At 46.3% G+C, this 22,142-nt stretch overlaps 13 pseudogenes; all 13 read left to right on the top strand.

The window, feature by feature from the left end:
• The first annotated feature begins 322 nt into the window (after positions 1-322).
• LOC143947639 (5S ribosomal RNA) lies at positions 323-441 on the top strand (annotated as a pseudogene).
• Positions 442-547: 106 nt separating this feature from the next.
• LOC143949278 (5S ribosomal RNA) lies at positions 548-666 on the top strand (annotated as a pseudogene).
• A 107-nt stretch (positions 667-773) lies between these two features.
• Positions 774-892, top strand: LOC143949254 (5S ribosomal RNA; annotated as a pseudogene).
• A 530-nt stretch (positions 893-1,422) lies between these two features.
• On the top strand, positions 1,423-1,531 carry LOC143949182 (5S ribosomal RNA; annotated as a pseudogene).
• A 105-nt stretch (positions 1,532-1,636) lies between these two features.
• LOC143948238 (5S ribosomal RNA) lies at positions 1,637-1,745 on the top strand (annotated as a pseudogene).
• Positions 1,746-1,850: 105 nt separating this feature from the next.
• LOC143949653 (5S ribosomal RNA) lies at positions 1,851-1,964 on the top strand (annotated as a pseudogene).
• A 102-nt stretch (positions 1,965-2,066) lies between these two features.
• LOC143945754 (5S ribosomal RNA) lies at positions 2,067-2,185 on the top strand (annotated as a pseudogene).
• Positions 2,186-2,290: 105 nt separating this feature from the next.
• LOC143947898 (5S ribosomal RNA) lies at positions 2,291-2,399 on the top strand (annotated as a pseudogene).
• Positions 2,400-11,056: 8,657 nt separating this feature from the next.
• Positions 11,057-11,175, top strand: LOC143948218 (5S ribosomal RNA; annotated as a pseudogene).
• Positions 11,176-11,274: 99 nt separating this feature from the next.
• LOC143946382 (5S ribosomal RNA) lies at positions 11,275-11,393 on the top strand (annotated as a pseudogene).
• A 99-nt stretch (positions 11,394-11,492) lies between these two features.
• Positions 11,493-11,611, top strand: LOC143948528 (5S ribosomal RNA; annotated as a pseudogene).
• A 103-nt stretch (positions 11,612-11,714) lies between these two features.
• LOC143948816 (5S ribosomal RNA) lies at positions 11,715-11,833 on the top strand (annotated as a pseudogene).
• Positions 11,834-11,938: 105 nt separating this feature from the next.
• On the top strand, positions 11,939-12,057 carry LOC143954994 (5S ribosomal RNA; annotated as a pseudogene).
• The last annotated feature ends 10,085 nt before the right edge of the window (positions 12,058-22,142 follow it).

Here is a 22,142-nt window from a genome sequence, read left to right as displayed (position 1 = left end):
CTTTTTTTTTTATATGTTTTTGGCATCGACAACCTGTTTATTTTTCTGCTTGTTTGCCGAGATGACCATATTGGCGTTTGTCAAGAGGGTTGAGAGTGGCCAGTGAGATCGCCTATGGCCAGTTCACTCTGAATGCACCCGATCTCGTCTTCTAAGCAGGGTCTGGCCTGGTTAGTACCTGGATGGCAGACCGCCCGGGAATACCAGGTGCCGTAGGCTTTTTTTTTTAATGTTGTTGGCGTTGACTGTTTATTTCTCTGCTTGTTTGCCGAGGTGAACATCTTAGCGTTTGTCAAGAGGGTTGAGAGTGGCCAGAGAGATCACCTACTGCCACATCACCCTGAATTCGCCCGATCTCGTCTGATCTTGGTGGCTAAGCAGGGTTGGGCCTGGTTAGTACCTGGATGGGAGACTGCCTGGGAATACCAGGTGCCGTAAGCTTTTTTTTTATATGTTGTTGGCATCGACGACCTGTTTATTTTTCTGCTTGTTTGCTGAGGTGACCATCTTGGCATTTGTCAAGAGGGTTGAGAGGGCCAGAGAGATCACCTATGGCCACATTACCCTGAATGAGCTTGATCTCGTGTGATCTCGGATGCTAAGCAGGGTTGGGCCTGGTTAATACCTGGCTGGGAGACCGTCTGGGAATTCCAAGTGCCATAGGCTTTTTTTTTTAATGTTGTTAGCATCGACGACCTGTTTATTTTTCTGCTTGTTTGCCGAGGTGACCATCTTGGCATTTGTCAAGAGGGTTGAGAGTGGCCAGGGAGATTGTCTACGGCCCCATCAACCTGAATGTGCCTGATCTCGTCTGGTCTCAGATGCTAAGCAAGGTCGGGCCTGGTTAGTACCTGGATGGGAGACCGTCTGAGAATACTAGGTGCCATAGGCTTTTTTTTATATGTTTTTGGCATCCACAACCTGTTTATTTTTCTGCTTGTTTGCCAAGGTGACCATCTTGGCGTTTGTCAAGAGGGTTGAGAGTGGCCAGAAAGATCGCCTACAGCTACATCACCCTGAATGCATCCGATCTCGGATGCCAAGCAGGGTCGGGCCTGGTTAGCACCTGGATGGGAGACCGCCTGGGAATACCAGGTGCTGTAACCTTTTTTTATGTTGTTGGCGTCGACGACCTGTTTATTTTTCTGCTTGTTTGCCGAGGTGACCATCTTGGCGTTTGTCAAGAGGGTTGAGAGGGCCAGAGAGATCGCCTATGGTCACATTACTCTGAATGAGCTCGATCTCATGTGATCTCGGATGCTAAGCAGGGTCGGGCCTGGATGAGAGACTGTCTGGGAATTCCAGGTGCCGTAAGATTTTCTTTAATGTTGTTAGCATCGACGACCTGTTTATTTTTCTGCTTGTTTGTCGAGGTGACCATATTGGCGTTTGTCAAGAGGGTTAAGAGTAACCAGAGAGATTGCCAACGGCCACATCACTCTGAATGCGCCCAATCTTGGAAGCTAAGCAGGGTCAGGCCTGGTTAGTACCTTAATGGGAGACCGCCTGAGAATACCTGGTGCCGTAGGCTTTTTTTTAATGTTGTTGGCGTCGACGACTTGTTTATTTTTCTGCTTGTTTGCCGAGGTGACCATCTTGGCGTTTGTCAAGAGGGTTGAGAGTGGATAGAGAGATCGCCTACGGCCACATCACCCTGAATGCGCCCGATCTCGTCTGATAAGCAGGGTCGAGCCTGGTTAGTACCTGGATGGGAGACCGCCCGGGAATACCAGGTGCCGTAGGCTTTTTTTATATGTTGTTGGCGTCGACGACCTGTTTATTTTTCTGCTTGTTTGCCAAGGTGACCATCTTTGCGCTTGTCAACAGGGTTGAGAGTGGCCAGAGAGATCGCCTACTGCCACATCACCCTGAATTCGCCAGATCTCTTCTCGGATGCTAAGCAGGGTCGGGCCTGCTTAGTACTTGGATGGGAGACCGCCTGGGAATACCAGGTGCCGTAGGCTTTTTTTACATGTTGGCGTTGATGACCTGTTTATTTTTTTGCTTGTTTGCCGAGGTGACCATCTTGGTGTTTGTCAAGAGGGTTGAGAATGGCCAAAGAGATCGCCTACGGCTACATCACTCTGAATGCACCCGATGTCATCTGATCTCAGATGCTAAGCAGGGTCGGGCCTGGTTAGTACCTGGATGGGAGACCGCCTGGGAATACCAGGTGCCGTAGCCTTTTTTTAAATGTTATTGGTGTCGACGACCTGTTTATTTTTCTGCTTCTTTGCCGAGGTGACCATCTTGGCGTTTGTCAAGAGGGTTGAGAGTGGATAGAGAGATCGCCTACGTCCACATCACCCTGAATGCGCCCGATCTCGGATGCTAAGCAGGGTCGGGCCTGGTAAGTACCTGGATGGGAAACCGCTTGGGAATACCAGGTGTCGTAGGCTTTTTTTATATGTTGTTGACGTTGACGACCTGTTTATTTTTCTGCTTGTTTGCCAAGGTGACCATCTTGGCATTTGTCAAGAGGGTTGATAGTGGCCAGAGAGATCGCCTATGGCCACATGACTCTCAATGCGGCTGATCTCATGAATGAATGAAGTATTTGTATAGCGCACTGAATCGCCTCAAGGCGCTGTGAAGAGCTTGGTTGTCCAACATCTAGAAGAGGAAGGTCTTGAGTTTTTTCCTAAAGGCCAGGTGGTTTCCTTCCAGGCGGATGTTGGTTGGTAGAGCGTTCCATAACCGAGGTCCTTGGACAGCGAAAATCTCCGATCCCCCTTCGATTTGTACCAGGATTTGGGCACGAGGAGGAGGTTTTTGTTAGCTGATCGAAGACTGCGGCTTGGTGTGTAATGATTTATTTTCTCAATTAGGTATTGAAAAACGTCTCTATGCACGCATTTGTGGGTGAGGCACAGGGTCTTGAATGTGATCTGATTCTTTACGGTTAGCCAATGTAGGCTCCTCAGGGAAGGAGAGATTGATTCCCAGGTTTTTTTTCCCGTTATCAGCCTTGCCGCCGTGTTTTGGATAAGTTGGAATTGCGCAAGTTGATATTGTGGTAATCCTATGTAAAGCGAGTTTGCGTAGACCAGTCGTGAATTATTGATTGTTCCAACTACCACTGCTTTGTCATTCTTAGGGATAAAAGGGATAAGTCTGCGTAGCAGATGGTGAGAACCACTGACTACTGCTCCTATTTGTGCATCCATTGACCTTCCATTGGTCAATGGATGGTCCATTGGTCTTTGGGGAGATGGTCTGCCCAAAGATGGTGGGTGGTGACCAGGAGGTTTTGTTTAAGGAATTATGGTTTGGGTGTAGGATAAGAAGCTCTGTCTTTGATTCGTTGAGTTTGAGGGAGTTGGTGGTCATCCAGTCTTCTATTAGATTAAGGCAATTTTCTAGTTGTTGTTGGTGAACTCTTTGTCCAGTGATACGTAAATAAAGTTGCGTGTCGTCAGCATACGAGTGGAAGCAGAGGTCTGAACATCTGATAATTTGGAGGCGTGGGCGGATGTAAATGTTGAAGAGGACTGGTGACAAGGGTGATCCTTGAGGGACTCCGCAAGCGACTGCCCGTTGTTCAGAGAAGAATTCTTCTAGTCTCACTGTCTGTGAACGATTTCCTAGGAAGGACGTGAACCACTGGAGATCTGAGCCTGTGACTCCTGCTACTTCTGAAAGGCGGACGAGTAGAGTAGTGTGGTCTGTATCAAATTCTGCGCTGAGGTCTAACAGTACCAGGAGACATGGCTCTCCATCATCCACTGCTTCGAGGGCGACGTCCCATATCTTGAGGAGGGCTTTTTCTGTTCCATAGCCCGGGCGGAATCCTGATTGCAGCGGGTCCAAGAGTTTGTGTGTATCCAGGTGGAGTTGTAACTGTTGTACTACAGCTTTCTCCATGATCTTGGAAATGGTGTTAAGGCTTGTAATTGGCCTACGGTTGTTTGGGTCCTGAGGGTCGAGGTTAGGTTTCTTTAGCAGGGGTTTGGCGATGCCTTGTTTGAAGGTGCCAGGAACAATCCCTTCTTGGAATGATCGGTTTATGAGCTGTGTTATAGCAGGAGCCACAATGTCGGGACATTCTTTCAGTAGTTTTGTGGGGATGATGTCAATTGGTGATGTACTATCACAAAGTTTATTGATGATGCTTTTAGTGGTGTCCGCGGTAATTGGGTTCAGTAGAAACTTCGGCGGTTGCGGGATGTTGGTGTAGACATCATTTTTTTTGTTTTTGATAGCTGAGGTTTGCTGTTCTCTTCTGAAAAATTGTTTTCCTGATGGTTTCGACTTTATCGATGAAAAAATCTGACAGTTTGTTGCAGTAATCCTGGATTTCGTTTGCTGGGGGCTCTAGGCATACCAGGTTCATTGATTGAGTGACTATTTTAAACAGTTCCCGAGGGTGGTTTAAGGCCGTTGAAATCGTATATGAGAAATTATTCTTTTTAGCTTTGAAGATTGCTTTGTGATAATTCTCCATGAGTCCTTTGTAGTTTGGGTAGTTTTCCTCGTGGGATTTCTTCTCCAAGTTCTTTCAGCTCTTCTGCGTTCTTGCTTTAGTAGAGAGAGGGAGCCATTAAATCATCCGAGTTTTTTTTTCCTGATGAGAGTCCTGCGTTTTGGGGCTACCAAGTCTGCCGATTGTTCTGAGTGTTTGCTCTGCAGAGTGGCTTAAGTTCATTGTAGTTTTCTTATTGGATAAAGTGGTTTTGAAGGATTCAGAATACAGTTTTTTCTGCGATCTGGTCCAATGCGTTGTTGCAGGTTTCCGTTTTTTTTCGTGGGTGATGTTGTAGGAGCTTTTGAATTTTATGGTGTAGTGGTCCATCCATGGCAATGTCATGTTGTCGAGTATGTTGATGTCAATGTTTTGTTTAAAGAGGAGGTCCAGGGTATGTCTTGACCCATGTGTGGGAGTCTTTATCAGTTGCTGGAGACCCAGTTCTTCCAGTTGATTGATGCAGGCGGTCGCGATAGGGTCTTGGGGCTCGTTTGCCCAGAGGTTAAAATCTCCAAGTGCAAGGACATTTTTGAATTTTAGGGTGTGTCTTGCAATGAACTCCGTGAGGGGTGAAAGAAGATTGGACTTAGGTCCAGTCTGTAGCATAGTAGAATATGAGTGGTGTCATGGGGTGTTGATTGAAGATGTAGAGTCAAGGTCTCCATAAAAGGCACTGGGTTCTGTGAAGATGGTTTGGTGAGCACCAGGTGAGATTTAAAGATCACTGCTTGGCCTCCTCCTTTTTTCCCTATCCGGTGTTCGGTTAGGATCCTATAGTTCTTCGGCACCAATTCGGTGAGGATGGTGTTGCAGTCAGGGGTTAGCCAGCTTTCGGTGATGAAGAGGCAATCTAAGTTGTTCTTGGTGATGAAGTCGTGTACTTCCAGTCTGTGTTTTACTCCGGACCTGGCGTTAATCAAGGCACATGCTAATTGTTGTGGTTGAGTAGATATCTTCTGGTGTTTGATGGTTGCTTGTCGTCCGGTGTTTAGTAGTTGTTCTTTTTGAAGGATTTTTTGTATGGAAGATGGCAATGTTGTGTTAGTATTCTTTAGTCTGTGGAGAACTTCTGCTGAGTATTTTAAGTGGCACATGTTCCATGGATGAGGTTGATAGTAAAAACAGGGGTGAACAGTGGCGCTAGATATGGTGATAACATAAAATTATATAGCAACTGGAATATAGGTATACATAAAATTGTGTGAATAAGCACACATAATATTAAAACATTTGTTAACCCCTTGCCACCCGCCCTATAACAAATAGACGGTGGCAAAGTGGTTGCATAATCCTGACCGGACGTCATATGACGTGATCAGGATTATGAGCCGCTGCGCGCCCCCGGGGGCGCACGTCGCGGCGATCGTTGTTGCGGGGTGTCAGTCTGACACCCGGCAACTACGATCTCGGTAAAGAGTCTCCGACGGAGACTCTTTACCACGTGATCAGCCGTGTCCAATCACGGCTGATCACAGTGTAAATAGGAAAAGCCGGTGATCGGCTTTTCCTCACTCACGTCTGTCAGACGAGTAGAGGAGAGCCGATCGGCTGCTCCTCTGCAAGGGGGGTCTGTGCTGATCGATTATCAGCACAGCCCCCCCGAGGATGCCCACACTGGACCACCAGGGATGCCACCAGACCACCAGGGATGCCCAGGACAAGGTATGCCACCCTAGACCACCAGGGATTCCAGTCAGTGCCACAATGGATGCCAATCAGTGCCCATAATGGATGCCAATCAGTGCCCACAATGGGCATCACTGATTGGCATGCATTGATTGGCACTGATTGGCATCCATTAGTACAATATATTATAATACAATGCCGCCTATCAGTGCCCATCCATGCCACCTATCAGTGCCCATCCATGCCCACCTGTGCCGCCTACCCATGCCCACCTGTGCCGCCTACCCATGCCCACCTGTGCCACCTATCCATGCCCATCCATGCCAATCCGTGCCAGCTATCAGTGCCAATTTGTGCCACCTATCAGTGCCCACCCGTGTCGCCCATCAGTGCCACCCATCAGTGCCACCTATCAGTGCCACATATCGGTGTCCATCAATGCCACCTCATCAGTGCCACTTCATTGGTGCCACCTCATCGGTGCCCATCAGTGCCTCCTTATCATTGCCTATCAGTGTAACCCCATCAGTGCCCATCAGTGAAGGAGAAAACTTACTTATTTGCAAAGTTTTGAAACTGAAACAAAAAAAACATTTTTTTTAATAAAATTTTCGGTATTTTTTTATTTGTTTAGCAAAAAATAAAAACCGCAGAGGTGATCAAATACCACCAAAAGAAAGCTCTATTTGTGGAAAAAAAATGATAAAAATTTCATTTGGGTACAGTGTAGCATGATCGCGCAATTGTCATTCAAAGTGCGACAGCGCTGAAAGCTCAAAATTGGTCTGGGCAGGAAGGTGTTTAAGTGCCTGGTATTGAAGTGGTTAAAACATAATGTCCATAAATGATCCGAGATCTTGTATGATTAGCACCTGGAGGCAGCTCCCTTAGGCTAGGTTCACACCGTAGCGATGCAGGAACGCCGCGAATCCGCGTCGTTTTCCCGCATCGCATGCCTCCCGCCGGCAGTTCACACTGCCCTATGCGGACTGCTGGGAGTGTCAATGAAATCTTAATGACACCCCCAGATCAGTCCGCATATCGCAGTGCGATCTGCAAACTCGGACAGGAATCGCATCGCATGGTGTGAACACCCATGCGATCCGATTCTGCTGCGGACCAAAAAAAGGGTCCCGTGCGAGTTTGCAGCGGGTGCGATGCGAATTCAGCCATACTATCTGTATGGCTGAACTCGCATCGCTACAGAGATCGGATGTGATTTGCACTGCAGTGCGGTGCGAATCACATCCGGGTCTCCCACCCGCAGCGGTGTGAACCCAGCCTTAGAGTGAAGCAATGAGCTCTGTGTAGAAATGGGAACAGAGGGGCGCCAGATTGAGTGCAGTATAAATCATATATTTAATAAAAACAAGTAGTAACTCACAGGTTAAATTAGATGAGTTCAGTATGTGGTGAAAATCGCCAGTCCTGGAGTCTTATAAAAGTCTTCCCTTTGCAGCCTGGGGCACTGGTGTGATCTTACAGGGATCCAGAGAATGCTGAGAACCATAAGACAGGAAACAAGAAGCAGCTGGTCGTGACTTCACAGGAACAGGAAATGTGATTATTCAGTGGCAAGGAATGGTAATGCATTTCGAAACTACAGCTTCTTCATCAGACCATGATTGGCTGGCAAACCTGACAGTCTTATATTATAGAGGAAATAGAAACAGAGAGATCTGATGGGCTGGCCAGCCCATCAATCAAATACACAGATTCAAAGAGGTAGATGGCTGGAGACCGAAGTGAATGTAAATATGAGTAAGAAGCTTGCTGATTAATAGTGGAAGATAAGTTTATAACGTTTGCAGAAATCAATCAATTCACTAATTGATTAAATACATAAATATAAAATGTATAAATATACCTCAAATTTAAAATGAATACATTTTTATAAGTAAATTAACTAAAAAATGAATTAAGAAAATTATTAGCAATTTGGAAATCAAAAAAATGTAAACATGTATATGTGCAACAAACTCATGTATATACGTGAGTATATACAAACATCTTTCTGTCCCAATACTCTCTAGAGGGAACATAATATTGTATAAAAAAGGGGAAGAAAAAAGAAAAAAAAAAAAGGAGAGGAAAAAGGGGGTTGTAAAAACAAAAACAAAAAGGGGGTGGTAAAAAAAAAAAAAAGTGCCAAATTTGTGTTTGTTGCCCAAATGAGCTATTTAGTGGATAAAACTGGGTGTCCATTCACCAGTAACCAGGCAACCCACTGAGGCATGACCAGGGGAAAAAAATCACACCAGCACCTGATTAAATAACAGTGCTGATCTCGATCTCCTCGTTCATTCCTCTAGGCGACATAGTATCCAAAGTGAAAATCCAATATCTTTCCTGACGACACAGTCTTTTGAAACATTCTGCTGGGGGAAATTTATCTGGAATTGATTCAAGGACCCAAACTTTTAGATCCTTGGATGATTGTTTATGATATTCTAGAAAGTGGCGGGGGACACTGTGTTTAGGGAGACCAGCATCGACAAATCTGCGATGTTCCCCAAATCTGGCTCTAAGGGCTCTGATTGTACGGCCCACATATAGCATGCCACAAGGGCAAGCTAGACAGTAAACCACAAACATGGAAGAACAGTTATGGAAGGCGTTGAATGTGTATGTCTTACCTTTATGAGCAAAGGATTTTTGACCATGTTCCGATTCCAGATAAATTTCACCCAGCAGAACGTTTCAAAAGACTGTGTCATCAGGAAACATATTGGATTTTCACTTTGGATACTATGTCGCCTAGAGGAATGAACGAGGAGATCGAGATCAGCACTGTTATTTAATCAGGTGCTGGTGTGATTTTTTCCCCCTGGTCATGCCCCAGTGGGTTGCCTGGTTACTGGTGAATGGACACCCAGTTTTATCCACTAAATAGCTCATTTGGGCAACAAACACAAATTTGGCACCTTTTTTTTTTTCTTTACCACCCCCCTTTTTGTTTTTATTTTTGTTTTTACCACCCCCTTTTTCCTCTCATTTTTTTCCCCCTTTTTTTATACAATATTATGTTCCCTCTAGAGAGTATTGGGACAGAAAGATGTTTGTATATACTCACGTATATACATGCGTTTGTTGCACATATACATGTTTACAATTGCACATACGTGCAGGTATGTGGGTATGTATGAGCTGTTATTGTATTTGTGTGTGTATATGTATGACTATATGTGTGCACACATATATACACAGTGGGTATCACCAGCATTATACATTAACCATTTATTATCTGAAGATTCAATTTTATCCTTTTGAGAAGTATTTTTGGTCATGATATAACTTAGAACCTTAATATTATACCTAGCATAGAGTCCTCTCTTTCCTCCATTCTCACCATTTTATTAATTCATTATAATTTATAATAATCAATTGATTTCCAAATTGCTAATAATTTTCTTAATTTATTTTTTTGTTAATTTACTTATAAAAATGTATTCATTTTAAATTTGAGGTATATTTATACATTTTATATTTATGTATTTAATCAATTAGTGAACTGATCGATTTCTGCAAACGTTATAAACTTATCTTCCACTATTAATCAGCAAGCTTCTTACTCATATTTACATTCACTTCAGTCTCCAGCCATCTACCTCTTTGAATCTGTGTATTTGATTGATGGGCTGGCCAGCCCATCAGATCTCTCTGTTTCTATTTCCTCTGTAATATAAGACTGCCAGGTTTGCCAGCCAATCATGGTCTGATGAAGAAGCTGTAGCTTCGAAATGCATTACCATTCCTTGCCACTGAATAATCACATTTCCTGTTCCTGTGAAGTCACGACCAGCTGCTTCTTGTTTCCTGCCTCCTGGTTCTCAGCATTCTCTGGATCCCTGTAAGATCACACCAGTGCCCCAGGCTGCAAAGGGAAGACTTTTATGAGACTCCAGGACTGGCGATTTTCACCACATACTGAACTCATCTAATTTAACCTGTGAGTTACAACTTGTTTTTATTAAATATATGATTTATACTGCACTCAGTCTGGCGCCCCTCTGTTCCCAGATGAGGTTGATAGTACTAGAGGGTCTAAGATGATGATCCTGATCAGGGTTATAACCTTGAGGATGGGCTAGGTATCAGACTTACTGCCATGCTATGGCTATTAGTAAGCGCGCAAGTTGATCTTGGGACGCCTGTGCAGAGGGAGTTTTTGTATTTGGGTCGTGAGTTGCTGGCTATTTCAGCTACCTTTGCTTGAGGCAAGGATCCCAGAATAGGACCTGTTGGTGAGGCGGAATGGTAGTCCTAAAGATGGTGGGAAGTAAACACGGAGGGTGTGATAGGGGTATGCTAAACCTACGGCCCTCCTGTTGATCCAGAGGAAGGCAAAAAAAACCCTGGCAGTGCCAGCCAATTGCACCAGTGGGGGAAAAAAATTCCTTCCTGACCCCTGGAGGTGGTCGGGCACAGCCCCTGGATTGAATCGGTAGGGGGGGAAGGGGAGGGGGTGCGAGCTTACCTGGTTGCGGTGGCCCCGGTTAGCTGTGAGGTGGTCCGGTTGTGGTGGTCCTGGCTTGCTGTAACACCTGGCGCTTCTGGGGAGCGGTCCGGTTGCTACATGCACCGGAGCCCTTGGTATGGAGGGGCTCTTCGGCCTGCTGGGAGGATGGAGAGGGGATAGCCGAGAGGTGAGTTGTGTGGGCTGAGCTCAGCTGCAGCCACCGGTCTACCTTGTCTAAATAATTAGAACATTATTGATCAAGGTGGCTGCGGTGTTGCCCACCTTAAGACCCATGAGAAGGGGCACTGGGTTCCTTGGGACTGATCTCGGATGCTAAGCAGGGTCGGGCCTGGTTAGTATCTGGATGGGAGACCGTCTGGGAATTCCAGGTGCCGAAGGCTTTTTTTTAATGTTGTTGGCGTTGACGACCTATTTATTTTTCCGCTTGTTTCCCAAGATGACCATCTTGGTGTTTGTCAAGAGGGTCGAGAGTTCCCGAAGAGATCGCCTACGGCCACATCACCCTGAATGCGCCCGATCTTGTCTGATCTCGGAGGCTAAACAGGGTCGGGCCTGGTTAGTAACTGAATGGGAGACTGCCTGGCAATACCAGGTGCTTTGGGCTGTTTTTATGTTGTTGGCATCAACCTGTTTTTCTGACGCTTGTTTCCCAAAGTGACCACCATGGCATTTGTCAAGAGGGTTGAGAGTGCCCCAAGAGATCGCCTACAGCCACATCACCCTGAATGCGCCCAATCTCGTCTGATCTTGGAGGCTAAGCAGGGTCGGGCTTGGTTAGTACCTGGATGGGAGATCATCTGGGAATACCAGGTGCCGTAGATTTTTTTTTTTTTGTTGTTGGTGTCAACCTTTTTTTGTCGCGGTTTCCCAAAGTGACCACCATGGCATTTTGCAAGAGGGTTGAGAGTGCCCAAAGAGATTGCCTACGTCCACATCACCGTGAATGCGCCCGATCTTGTCTGATCTTGGAGGCTAAGCAGGGTCGGGTCTGGTTAGTACCTGGATTGGAGACCGCCTGGGAATACCAGGTGCCGTAGGCTTTTTTTATGTTGTTGGTGTCGACGACCTGTTTATTTTTCTTCTTGTTTGCCAAGGTGACAACCTTGGCATTTGTCAAGAGGGTTGAGAGTGGCCAGGGAGATCGCATATGGCCACATCACCCTGAATGCGCCCCATCTTGTTTCATCTCGGATGTTAAGCAGGGTTGGGCCTGGTTAGTACCTGGATGGGAGACCGCCTGGGAATATCAGGTGTCGTAGGCTTTTTTTTATATGTTGTTGGTGTCGACGACCTGTTTTTTTTACGCTCGTTTCCCAAGGTTACCATCTTGGCTTTTGTCAAGAGGGTTGAGGGTGCCCAAAGAGATTGCCTATGGCCACATCACCCTGATAGCGCCTGATCTCGTCTGATCTCGGAGGCTGAGCAGGGTTGGGTCTGGTTAGTACCTGGATGGGAGACCTCCTGGGAATACCAGGTGCCGTAGGCATCTTTGTTTTTTTTTTTTTGGCGTTGACCTGTTTTTTTTTTCACTCGTTTCCCAAGGTGACCATCTTGGCATTTGTGAAGAGGGTTCAGGGTGCCCAAAGAGATTTCTTATGGCCACATTACCCTGAAAGTGTCTGCCCTTGGAGGCTAAGCAGGATCGGACCTGGTTAGTACCTGGATGGGAGACCGCTTGGGTATACCAGGTGCCGTAAGACTCTTTTTTTTTTTTTTTTTTTGCCGTTGACATTTTTTTTCCGCTTGTTTCCCAAGGTGACCATCTTGGCATATGTCAAGAGGGCTGAGGGTGTGCAAATAGATTGACTATGGCCACATCACCCTGAAAGCACCCAATCTCATTTGATCTTGGAGGCTAAGCAAGGTCGGGCATGATTAGTACCTGGATGGGAGAGAGACTTACCGCTGACCACCCTTTCCAGCGAGGCATGGAAATTGCATGTAAAAAAAGTGCCATTTGGGAACCTGCCACTGAGGTACCGCACATTCCACAAACTCACGAAAGGGGGCAGAGTCTACCAACTGAAAAGGCAGCAGTTGAAGTGCTAGTAATTAAGCCAAGCTAGCAATCAACCGCTGGGAATGTGGATGGCTGGGATTGAGATTTCTTTTGCCATTGGAGCAACTGGGGTAGGGAAATCTGCCTGGTACAATCGGATGTTGGTGTACCGATAGCAGATTGCCCGCAAGTACTTCGCAGTGGAACACCTAATTCTACACCTTCATTCCTCTCAGTGCAGGTTTCTGAGAGGGCTGAAGGTATAGTGGGGTTAGAGATCTCGGCTGATGAAGAGGAGCAAGGAGAGGTCCGCCTTGTTCTTTGGTGTGGGTCTTTTAGGTAGTGTTGCCAACGGGCTGCATGGGAGCTCGACTTATGTCTGATTAAGCATGTGGTGCCCAATCGCTTTCTGCTTAGTCCACGCATGATACGCTTCAGACATATGTTGCAAATAGCAACGGTGCAATCTGCTGCAGTCCCAAAAAAGGCCCACACAGAAGAACTTTTGGAATAATGTGTGGAGTCACCAGCGTCCTGCACTTGCGGAGTTCTACGGTGTGATGCAGTCAGTTGGCTGCCCTTAAACTGGCCCCTGGAGGGCATTTTGCCTCTTTGGAGATGTGCCTCCTCCTCCTTCTCTCTCCTATCAGGCACCCACATAGAGTCAGTGAGCTCATCATCCCCTCCCTCCTCATCACCAGCAAACCTGGCAGTATGCTGCAGCTGGAGGAACATGACTGCCAGTTTGTCATCCTTCTTGGGCAACCCCTCTCTCTGGGCTCACATTACTGCCTTCCTCAAGCTGGGTACCATCGTCGGAGCCTTCAAAATGCTGCGCATCCTCCTGCAGCATGTACCCGACACTGTGGTCGAACAGTTTGGGGGAACTCCTCCGGTGGGGTTAGGGAAGGAGTAACTGATGATGACCTTGAGTCCAAGGAATAGGCCGCTTTGGCACTTGCATTGGCAGGCAAGGTAGCCTGGGTGACAAAGGATGAGGAGGATGAGGACAGCTTGGTCATCCACTCTAACAACTCTTCGGCATGTTGTGGCTCAACATGGCCAGCTGCCGAGAAAAAGGACGAGCACTCCCCACGGCAACGTGCTGATGAGGATGCACCATGTCCACAACCAGCACTGTTGCCTCTACACACAGAGCCTGCTTGCCCTCTTTTATTGGCCTGTGACTGTCTGCCTCTTCTTGGCCTTCCAGACATACTGTCTTTGATGTATTGGAATAGATACACAAGGAATGGCCTGCCGTGAGATGTATCTGCACAAAGCTGGGATGTATCTATATATACTGCAGCTAACTGAATCACCTGCCTGCCTGTAGTATTATTAGGAAGAAAACAACAGGAATTGTCTGCAGTGAGCTTTAGCTGCACACTGTGCCCAGTATATAGTACACTAATATACTGCAGCTAGCTGAATAAACTGCCTGCCTGTGGAATTATTAGGAAGAGAACACCAGCAATTGTCTGCAGTTAGCTTTAGTTGCACACTATGCACAGGATACAGTACACTGACTGAAAATACTGCAGTTGCCTGCCTGTAAGTATATTAGGAAGAGAATAACAGGAATGGATCTAGCTAAACTGAATACAATGTGTATGTATCTATATATATATATATATATATATATATATATATATATATATATATATATATATATAGACACAATACCTGGGATGCATATATATACTAAATACACTGCAGCTAACTGACCCGTCTGCCTACTCTAACAACTGAAATGACACTGTCTGTCTGTCTCTCTCTCTCTCTCTCTTTCTCTCTCTCTCTCTCAGCACGCCGGAACACACTACACAAGGCCAACTTCCAGGTGGACTTATATAGTGTGGGACATCTACTAAATCAAAAATAAGAGAGGAAGGTAGACTTGGCGCTGTACCTTTAAATTAGAAAATATATAATAATATTCCTATTTTGACATGACTCAATTTACGAATGTTTAAATTACCATAAATACATTTATAAAGATGTGACAAAAAAAAAAAAATATATACATAAATTAATATTTTATATATTACTAACTACCCATGACTAAAATTAATATATTCTCGTGTTACTATCAATAAGCAATTTGTGTACATATACTTCTACAAAAATTCATATATAATTGAATAAGTGTACATAATCCAAAAAATTAATAATCTGGTCAAATCCGTAGATAAATAAATATGCAAATTTATAAATATGTATAAAAGTGACAATTGATAAAAGTCCTGCACACACAAAAAAGAAAAAAAGTGACTTGTGCAAAGATCCTTGCTATTCCGCAATAGGACAAACTTCTCCCGGTGTGCTTTTCAGTGCTCAATAAAGTGATTGCCCTCACCAGAAATCCTACCCCTATTGGGGTGGATAAGCTTCCACAGTGTGAGCCCCTGTGCTGCTCTCTGGCGTTATCTGGCTTTATCTTGGAAAGTGCTCGTTCATCTTTATCTAAACTAATTGTCAGGGTTTCTCCCGCACGGAACGGGCGGATGCGCGGTGTGTGTGTGTGTGCGTGCGTTAGCGCTGTTTGGCGCCAGTGGCCCTATTTAAAGGAGGCTGCTGCATCTACTCGGTGCTGTTTGTCTGCAGCTCTGTACCTGAACTACCTGCTATCTGCCTGCTGTTGTGATATCTGACCCGGCTTCCGTCTGACCTCGCTGACCTCTCCTGCTCTGACCCCGGCATGCTTGACCTTGCTTTGGACTGTACCTCCGTTGCCGAACCTCTGCCTGCCTGCACTTCTCTTCTGCCTGCTGTACTTACCTGTCTGCTTATCCGTTGTGACTCGGCCTGCCTGACCATTCTTCTGCTGTTCAAGTGTGCTGCACCCAGTCCTTGCTGCCGCTGCCTTGCCTGCTGATCGCAGCCTGCCTGTCTACCATCTTCTCTGCAGTTCGAGCATCCAGAAGTAACCGGCCGCTGCTTCCAGTCAGACACTCCTACCCCACTGCGCTCACGGGGCCACTGTCTCCATTCCAGTGGTCCCTGAACCAGAGCTGTAAGAGAAATATTCTTCCATCAAGTTGGACTCATCACCAGGTACCTAACAGTACAAACAGCCATGACTGAGCCTGCGGGAGAAGCTTCTGCCATGAAGGAGATCTGCACCCACCTAGCGGCCCTTAGAGAAGTTGCTCCAAGAGGGATATACCAGACTGGAAGAGCGAGTTCAGCACCTTTCCGGTACCAGTCCTTCTACCTCAGCATCACCTCCTCTTCCTACTCAGCCTGCTACCCAGCCTGCAGTGGTGATGCTCCCTCCTGAACCGAGAATAACTGTTCCAGAAAGGTTCTCGGGAGACAGATCCAAGTTCCGGGCCTTTCGTAATGCCTGTCAGCTATACTTTGCCCTCCAACCCAGGACTTTTTCACTTGAACCTACCAAGGTGGGGTTTGTGATATTGCTACTACAGGGAGAACCCCAGACGTGGGCCCACCGTCTCCTGGAGGGTGACAGTGCTATTACCCATTCCCTTTCTTCATTCTTCGAGGCTATGGCACAGCTTTATGAAGATCCTCAGCAAACTGCCACAGCCGAATCCGCTCTGTCTGTGCAAGCGAGGAGCAGACACACTTCCACCTCACCGCCCCTATGACTGCCCCATTGAACTTCTTCCAGGAGCTGAGATCCCGTTTGGGCGTATCTTTCCCCTGTCTGAAAAGGAGCAGGAGGCTTTAAAGGTTTATATTACAGAAAACTCGGAGAAGGGGTTCATTCGTCATTCCACCTCCCCAGCAGGCGCTGGAATATTTTTTGTGACCAAGAAAGACCAGTCGCTCCGGCCCTGCGTGGACTATTGTGAGCTTAACAAGATCACGGTCAAGAACCGGTACCCTCTTCCTCTGATGCCGGAGCTCTTTCAGAAACTAAGATCAGCCACAATTTTCTCTAAGTTGGACTTAAGGGGGGCTTACAACCTGGTTCGCATTCGGGCTGGGGACGAGTGGAAGACAGCATTCAGGACCTGTTTCGGGCATTACGAATACCTGGTCATGCCCTTTGGCCTTTGTAATGCTCCTGCCACCTTCCAGCATCTCATTAATGACGTGTTTAAAGACTTCCTGGACATTTTTGTGACCGTCTACTTGGACGACATTTTGATTTTTTGGGGTCCCTCGAACAGCATCGGGGTCACGTGGGCAGGGTGTTACTCCGGCTCCGTCTGCATGGACTGTATGCTAAGGCTGAGAAGTGTAGCTATGAGCAACGGAACATCCAATTCCTCGGGCTTGAGATCTCCCAGGCTGGCATCAAGATGGATCCTCAGAAGGTTTCCACTGTTCTAAGCTGGCCTGCACCTACGGATAAAAAGGGGGTACAACATTTTGTGGCCTTTGCAAATTTTTACAGAAAGTTTATTAGGGATTTTCTGCCATAATTGCTCCCATTACCCAGTTGACAAAACAGTGTGTACGCTTCCACTGGGGGTCGGAAGCCCAGGAGGCCTTTGAGAGACTCAAAAGACTGTTCACCTCTGCCCCCATCCTCAACCACCCAGATCCTTCCCTACCATATATTCTTGAAGTGGACGCTTCCGAAGTAGCTGTGGGGGCAGTGGTGTCCCAGAGGCAAGGTGGCAACGATTTGATGCATCCCGTAGGGTTCTTCTCCCGAAAAATTTCCCCTGCTGAGAAGAACTATGATGTCGTGACCGTGAATTACTCGCTATCAAATCTGCTTTGGAGGAATGGAGGTACTTGTTGGAAGGTGCAGTTCATCCAGTGCTGATCTACACCGACCACAAGAACCTCGAATACCTGAGGACTGCCAAGCGTCTGAAGCCCCGACAGGCCATTGGGCCCTGTTTTTCTCACGTTTCTGTTTCCACATTACTTACCGTCCCAGATCTAAAAATGTGAAACCATACACGCTCTCGTGTATGTACGATTGCCCCAAAGACCTTGCTGCTCCGGACACCATACTACCTGCGAGTACCTTTCTACTTGTGCAACCAGACTTGCTGGCACAGATCAGGGAGGCATCCACTAATTCACCTGCACCACCAGTGGTCACACTGATTTCCAGAGGGGGTCTTCTATGGAAGGAGAGCCAAGTTTTTGTGCCTGAAAGCATCCGGATTAGAGTTCTAGCCCTCCTCCATGATCACCCGTTAGCAGGACACTTTGGGCCCCGTAAGACCTTGAAATTGGTACAGCGTACCTTCTGGTGGCCCAGCCTGAAGTAATTCTGTAAGAAGTATGTAGACTCCTGTCCTGTGTGCATCCGGAGCAAGGCAACAAGGAATTGGGCCTGGGGACTACTGTAGCCTCTTCCTGCACCTGATCGGCCTTGGAGGATGATCACGATGGACTTTATTGTCGAACTTCCCTGCTCTGAAGGTTGCACGGCCATTTTTGTGGTCATAGATAGACTGACTAAGATGGCCCATTTCTTGCCCTTGAAAGGCACTCAATTTGGCTCCAGTGACTGCCCGTATCTTCATAAAGGAGGTTGTCAGACTGCATGGAGTACCTGCTAACATCGTGTCTGACAGGGGGGTCCAATTCACTTCCCGGTTCTGGAGGGCCCTGTGTGAGTGTTTGAAGATCGAGCTGGCTCTGTCATCTGCCTACCACCCCCAGACCAATGGACAGACTGAGCGTATCAACCAGACCCTGGAGCAGTACATTAGATGTTTCACGTCCTTTGTCCAGGATGATTGGGTATCTCTGCCGCCCCTTGCGGAGTTTGCCTACAACAATGCTAGTCACTCAGCCACAGGGCAGTCCCGTTTTTTGCTAATTACGGGTTTCACTTAACCTTTCTGCCTGACTTTCTTCCAGAGTCACCAGTTCCAGCAGTCCAGGACACTGTGACCTTCCTCAGTCATAACAACCGGGTGTTACAAGAGGCGGTATCCAAAGCTCAAGCAGACAGCAAGAAGACCTTAGATCGTAAGAGAAGAGGGGAATAGAACCTGCAGGTCGGAGATCAGGTATGACTTTCTATGAACAATCTTAAATTAGCCTGTCCTAAGAAACTTGCGCCCAAATTTTTGGGACCCTTTCCTGTAAAGAGAAAGATTAATGTGTTATCATATGAGTTGGACTTGCCTGATTCAATGAAAATCCACCCGGTCTTTCATGTGTCCTTGCTGAAGCCCCCGGTGCCCGATCCCTTTCCGGTTAGAAGTTCCAGACCACCTGAACCCGTTTTTATCAATGGTAGCGAAGAGTATGAGGTGGAGGCTATCCTCGATTGTAGAAGGAGACAAGGTCAGAGAAAGTTTTTGGTTAAGTGGAAGGGGTACAGTCCAGAAAGTAATTTGTGGGAACCCAATGGCAATTTGCATGCCAACAGACTGGTCTGTGCCTTTTTCTCCGCTCATCCGGAAAAGAGGCACCTTGTGGGCACCCGGAGGTTGCCCCTTGTGGGGGGGCAATGTCAGGGTTTCTCCCGCACGGAACGGGCGGATGCGCGTGCGTGCGATGCGCGTGGCGCGCATTAGTGCTGTTTGGCACCAGTGGCCCTATTTAAAGGAGGCTGCTGCATCTACTCGGTGCTGTTTGTCTGCAGCTCTGTACCCGAACTACCTGCTATCTGCCTGCTGTTGTGATATCTGACTCGGCTTCTGTCTGACCTAGCTGACCTCTCCTGCTCTGACCCCGGCCTGCTTGACCTTGTTTTGGACTGTACCTCCGTTGCCGAACCTCTGCCTGCCTGCACTTCTCTTCTGCCTGCTGTACTTGCCTGTCTGCTTATCCGTTGTGACTTGGCCTGCCTGACCATTCTTCTGCTGTTCAAGTGTGCTGCACCCAGTCCTTGCTCCCGCTGCCTTGCCTGCTGATCGCTGCCTGCCTGTCTACCATCTTCTCTGCAGTTCCAGCATCCAAAAGTAACCGGCCTCTGCTTCCAGTCAGACACTCCTACACCACTGCGCTCATGGGGCCACTGTCTCCATTCCAGTGGTCCCTGAACCAGAGCTGTAAGAGAAGTCTTCTTCCATCAAGTCGGGCTCATCACCAGGTACCTAACACTAATAGCCTGCAGGAGGTCAGTGCCATAAATAAAATACGAATGTGCATAATAAATATTACAAAGATATTAATCAAATAAAAATAAAAATGAAAATAAAAACATAAAATTGAAATTTACATAAGAATTGCATAACAAATAACTCACTATACTCAAGACTAGGAGCCTACATTGACTTTTTTTTTACAACCTATGGTTTTCAAGGGGAAATCCTATCTAAAATATAGTAGACAACTTATCAATGAACTTGGGGAGTTTGAAGTAGGAGAGAATGTCATATTGGTCACTATCGATGTGCACTCACTTTATACCAATATCTAACAGGAAGACGGGTTGAGTAGTATGGAATGGGCATATCAGGGAAGTAATTTGTATCAAACTCACCATCTCCCTGCACGAAGACGCACACAAATTTGCCATGGATCGGCGCTCCGGCGCACACACATTCGCAGCCCTACTGAGAGGCGTGCGCGAGTGCGCACAAGCACACGCATAACGTGAATTCCCTGACCAGCCTATAAAAGGATCCTTAGCACACAGACAAGTTGCTGGTTTGTCTCAGCTCACCTGTGTTTCCCTGCTTCCTGTTCCTGTTTGCCGCGTCCTGTTCCTGTTTGCCGCTTCCTGTTCCTGTTTGTCACTTCCTGTTGTGACCCGGATTGCCTGAAGACTATGCTGATTCTCTCCTGACCTGACCCCTGGCTTGTTTAAATGGACTTCCTGCTCTTAGCCTTGCTGCGCACTGGACTGATACCTGTGTTTGACCCTCGGCCTGCCTCTGAATTATTCTCTGTCTGCTGCACTTAGCCTTGCTGGCTCCAGGACTGATCACCTGTGTTTGACCCTCGGCCTGCCTCTGGATTATCCTCTGCACTCAGCCTTGCTGGCTCCAGGACTGATTACTGGTGTTTGACCCTCGGCTTGTTTCTGAACTTTCTTTACCTGTTTTACAGACCTGCTGGCTACTTACCTTCTGGTCCAGTCCATCCTGCACAAGCCTTCTTCCAGTGCCTCTTGGTGCAACCCATTCCCCGTATCACCTCCAGGGGTGGTGTGCGCAGAGTTGCAACAGCCACTGCTCTCTGCATCTTGGCCTCGGTGAGTACCTCTTTGCTGATAGGGCATTACAAGTACAATCAGATCTCAAACAAGACCAAATTAAATATATCACAGAAGGCCTAAGGTTGGCAATGAGCCACAACTATTTTTGGTACCAGGGTACATATGTCCAGACAAAAGGGGTAGCCATGGGGGCCAAATATGCCCCCAGTGTAGTGAATTTGTTCTTAAATAGATGGGAGGAAGAACAGATATATAGTGTACCTAGAGAAAATCTAAAGCTATACCGCAGATATATAGATGATACCATCATGGTCTGGGGGGGCACACCAGATGAATTACAGAGTTTCTTTGACAAAATTAATCATAACATCTATGGCATCACCTTCACTGGAAATTGGAATTATCATAGTATTGATTATTTGGATTTTTAAAATTTTCAAACAGGAAGGGGTTTTGGGTACACGTAATTTTTTCAAAGATACAGACCGTAATGGGTATATCCCAACCTCCAGTTGTCATCACCCACAATGGATTAGGAATGTACCCAAAGGCCAATTGAGGAGACTACACAGAAATTGCAGTGATTTTGACCAACAAGCAGATATGATCATAGAAAGGTTCAAAATGAAGGGATATAAAGAAAAAGAACTCCGTAATCTCAAAGAGAAAGTAAGGCAAATGGAAAGAAAAGATATGATAGAAGGAACAACAGTGAAGAAGAAGAAAATACAAAAGAAGTTTGACACAGCCTTTCTCACAGGATTTAATAGACAACTTAAGGATTTGGGAAGAATTATAAAGAAACACTGGCCCATTTTACAGTCAGACAATGTGCTGAACACAGTATTACCGAATAAACCCTCATTTATTTACAGAAGGGCACCCACTTTGAGAAAAAAATTGGTGAAGAATACATTGGATCCACCAAGACAGATCAAAATATTTGAAAGTCTTAAAGGATTCTTCAAGTGTGGTAAATGCCTTCCAAGTAAAACCAGTCAGAAAACGAACAGAAAGAGGACTAAGTTTACTTCCACTACAAATGGGAATTACGTGTAATAGTACATATGTTACCTATGTTATTGAATGCTCATGCTATAAACAATACGTAGATCGAACTACACGTCCAAATTAGAGAACATATCACAAACATCAGGAATGGATTCAATAAACAGTGTTTCCAGACATTTCAGGGACTTCCACAATAGGGACCGGAAACAAATGACCTTTTATGCAATAGATAAGATCAAGGGACATTGGAGGGTTGAAGACAAAAACATCAAAGTGTCACAAAAGGAAGCAAAATGGATTTTCAATTTGGATACCCTCCAGCCGGCAGGATTTAACATAGAAGTTGATCTAAATAGATTTTTAACCAACTTCTAAAGTGTCCTTTTGGTCATGGTTCACCTCTGTGCACCTAATGTGTCCTATACAGACCACATTGGGTAAATAATAAGCTGAGAGAACACTAGATACGAAAGTGACATATATATTTTTGCATAAGGTCGAACGT

Source organism: Lithobates pipiens, unplaced genomic scaffold (genome assembly GCF_037356315.1).
Source record: "Lithobates pipiens isolate NorthernLeopardFrog02 unplaced genomic scaffold, aLitPip1_a1.2 Scaffold_30, whole genome shotgun sequence".
Taxonomy (NCBI): Eukaryota; Metazoa; Chordata; class Amphibia; order Anura; family Ranidae; genus Lithobates; species Lithobates pipiens.
Note: the sequence above shows the minus strand (reverse complement) of the source record. Positions and strands in the feature narration are given on the sequence as shown.